This window comes from Colobus angolensis, unplaced genomic scaffold, assembly GCF_000951035.1.
Source record: "Colobus angolensis palliatus isolate OR3802 unplaced genomic scaffold, Cang.pa_1.0 Scaffold132, whole genome shotgun sequence".
NCBI classification, from domain to species: Eukaryota; Metazoa; Chordata; class Mammalia; order Primates; family Cercopithecidae; genus Colobus; species Colobus angolensis.
In genome coordinates, this window is record NW_012114400.1 from 577461 (window position 1) to 581408 (window position 3948).

The window sequence follows — 3948 nt, forward strand, 5'->3', positions numbered from 1 at the left end:
CACCCGGCCTATTCTCATTTTTTAACCTAAGGAGTGTTTTGTTTCCTAATTGATTTTTAGGAGTTCTGTATATATTCTGGGTATCTTTTCTTTCAATGATGTGTTACAGATGTCATTTTCCCTCCACTCTCTTAGGGTTGGAAATTCTTAACTGAGATACAGTTAAATTTACCAAATTTTTTTCCATATGGTTTGTGCTTTTTGTGTCTTGTTTAAGAAATCACTCTCTATCTTGGGGTCATAAAATATTCTTTTTATATTTTCTCCTAGAGATTTAAAAGTGTTTGCCTACACCATGTAGTCCATCATCCTTTCTCTCCTTCCCTTCTTGCATCTGCAGTGTTACTTCTGTCCACATTTGTATGGGTCTGTTGTCTGGCTCCCTATTTTGTTTCATTGGTTTTACCTATCCTTGTGACAGTATCACATACTTGTAATTACAGATCTTTGTAAGAATTTAAATTTGGCTTAAAACCTTATCTTTATAAGATGTTTATATTTCAGAACTTTAACTTCAAAAGTTTCCTTCCTTTTGTTCACAAAAAGGGTCTTGGTTATTTTTGGCCCTTTATGCCCACATTTCAGCTTACCAGGTATTAAGAAAATCCTTATTGGGATTTTAATTCGAATTGCTAGGATCTGTAAATAACTTTGGAGGAAATTGTCATCTTTACAATATTGAATCATTCTCTTTCTTGAATCTTTCTCTGTTCTTGAAACACAGAGAATGGGAAATTGTGTGTTTTATGTACAAAAAAAGCAACAAGATATATATGAACCTCCTTACAACCAGTGAATGAAAAGCTGATCCAGAATGCTAGGTTACATTTTTCAGCTTGGAATCACTGTCTCATACAATACTGTGTAAAAGCTTTTCTTCTTCTTTTTTTTTTTATTTTCTTCCACACTAGAGAGTCACATCACAATTTAGTGTTCGCATTTCCTCTTGAGACTCTTACTGAATTAATATGTCTCTGGCTAGACATTACAGATTTTTGTAGGAATAAAATGATCTGAATCAGGATATCATTGGGAAATGACTTCAGCAAGTGCCAGATTACAATGAATTTGATTAAATCCAATATACTCGGGGGATTTCATTCGTTGTTTCTTATCTAGCTTCTTATCTAGCTCCCCCCCCCCAGTACTTTGGTTCTCTAATAGACTGAACTATTGAAGCATTTACAAAAGGAGAAATCCTCCAGGCTACCAGACACTGAAACTCTCCTCTGTTCTCTAGTGGATTTCACTGTAGACTGACACAATAGCCATTTTGATTCTGTACTTTAAATACCAGGTTGTCTAAGTGTTCCCAAATCCTTTGTGCTCATTCTTAGCCATTCCCAATCACCAAGACCTATTTAAAAGTTTGCACTAACAGGGAAGCTAAGAGATACTCCCTTTTCATTCTTCAATTCTTTTGAAAAGCACGTAATATTCATGCTTGAATGTATCATGCTTTTTCTGAGCAACAGTATTTAATCTATTTGCCAAAGGATGGCATTTATCTGTTGCTTTTTTGATTTGTGGTTTCTTCATCCTTCTAGTTTTCCATACCCCCAATTATTTTTTCTTGAACATAAGCTGAAATTCTTCCCCTGAAGATGTTTGAGGCTGGTTCACACAGTCCCTAATTACATTGGATATCCTTACTGATTTATAAAATTTTCCCTCTACTCAGTTTAGCAACAAAATACTCTTAAGGTTTTAAAAAATGCCATCATACGAATTAATTTGGATCTTTAGGAGTCAGAGAGATTTATTCACTTCCAATCACTTGAATTAGTGTCATTGTTTCATGCTTCAATGACCCTATTAATTTCAGTGCCATTTTCTTCTTTCGGGCTTAGTAGCTGCTTTGTGGTGGCAAACGCTCACTCAAATGTAATATATTTGAGGGCAACATATGAATCTTCATGTGTGGCTTTATATTTCATTCAATAATAGATGCCCTTTTTTTTCCCTGTGTATGATGTGTTATTTCTTTTGATGCATTCAAGCTTTTCTCTTTATCTTTTTGACTTTCAATAGTTTTATTATAATGTAGACTTCTTTGTGTTTATTTTAGTTGCTGTATATTTAGCATTTTGTACTGGTAAATGTTTTTCATCAAATTTGGGGAAATTTTGGCCACTCTTCAAAAATTTTTTCTGTCCTTTTTTTCTTCTACTTGTTATTTACATGCATGTTGAATTGTCTGACATGTACCTAATCTCTGTGTGTCTACTCACTTTTTAAAGATACTTTTTCTCTTTGTTGTTTACTTTTAATAATTTCTATTGCTCTATCTTCAAGTTCCCTACTTTTTCTTCCGTAATTGCTTTTTGGCTGTTAAATTCACTCAGTGAATTTTTTATTTCTAAAATTATAATTTTCAATTTTCAGAATTTGTTTCGTTTTAAAAATCTTCTTTTTCCTTTTTCTTTGCTGAGATTTTCTATTTGTCTCCTGATTTTCATTCATTGAAAACATGTTTTACTTCATTGAGGATAGTTATAATAGCCACGTTAAAATCCTTATCTGTCAATTTCAACATCTGATTCATCTCAGGGTCGATCTCTAGAGTATGCAATCCATTTCCTTGAATTTCATACGTCAGACAGTTTTGGATAGTATTCTGGACTTTATAAGTGTTAAGTAGAGAGTCTGGATTCTATTATTCTTCTCTGATGGGTGTTATTTCCTTTGTATTAGTAGGTAATTTTCCTGGCTAGATTTTAACTGAAAACTCTCTCCCTTTTGGAGATAGCTCTGGTCTCAGCTCTGATCTTTTGTTTTTAACTGAGCTTCTGTGATTCTGTTTTGGCTGGTTCAGGATCTCTCAGAGATGTGGGTTGACGGTTTGGGGATCCACTCTCTGACTCCTTCCTTGGGATTTCTTAATCTCTTCAGAATTCAAAATTTTCTTCTTCACTTTTCTGCTTCCCCAGATAAGAATAGCTGATAAGCTTTATACATGCACACCTGGTACTGCTGAGCCTGACTTCCGGACTGCACTTTGCCACAAGCTAAATGCCAAAGAGAGGGGAATTTTCTTGTGGAGTTCCTGACCTTCAAGTAAGCTTGCCCTTCCTACCAGTCTGCTGTTCACATTCCAGTATATTCAGCTTTTTGTATTGTGTTGAAGTGGAGTTCCTCATCTTTAAGCAAGCTTGCCCTTCTTACCAGTCCACTGTTCACATTGCAGTATATTCAGCTTTTTGCATTGTGTCCAAGTTGTTTTCTGCTGGGGGATGGTCCAGTAGGGTTTTAGTCTATCATGGTTGAAAACAGAAGTTATGTCCTGCCTGAGACTTTGGATTTTGAGTAACCCTTGTCCTGTTCAATGCGATAGCCTCCTAAAAAGTTCCTGTTTGTGTCCTTGCACCCTTCAGTCTATCCTCAACATATCAGTCTGAGTGATCCTATGAAAATATAACAGAAGCCTCCAATAGGTTATTTCACCTACAGTAAATTTAAAAACACTTCAAATGTGCTGCTACTCTGCCTGTCTGAAACTCCTCATCCTTGGCTTCCAGATCACATGCTTATGCTAGTTTGTATCCTACCTTTCTGAACACTCATTCAGCAACTCTGTTTCCTCTAATCCTGAAACGTGGGTCCACCCTGAAACTATGGTTCTACTTTAAAGTTCTATGTCAGGGCACTGAGTTAGGCTTTTCCCGTCCCCAGCAATCAGAAACCAGGACCCCACTGCTGAAGGCAAAGAGGACGTATGTATCCCCCAACTTTCTCAGAGAGTTATCGGCAGCCCTGACTTAAAGAGGATTAAGAGCTTCTGGGCGCAGGCTACTCTTTAATATTTTTCACGCTGAAATTTGTTCAGATTTGAATAAACGCAGAGCGAAACTAGAGAGCGTTCGCGCAGGTTCTACCTACCTTGGTCAGAAGGAGGGGCTTATGCAACTTTCCTCCCAGTTTCTGAGCCCTCTCGCGCGGCCACTGCGA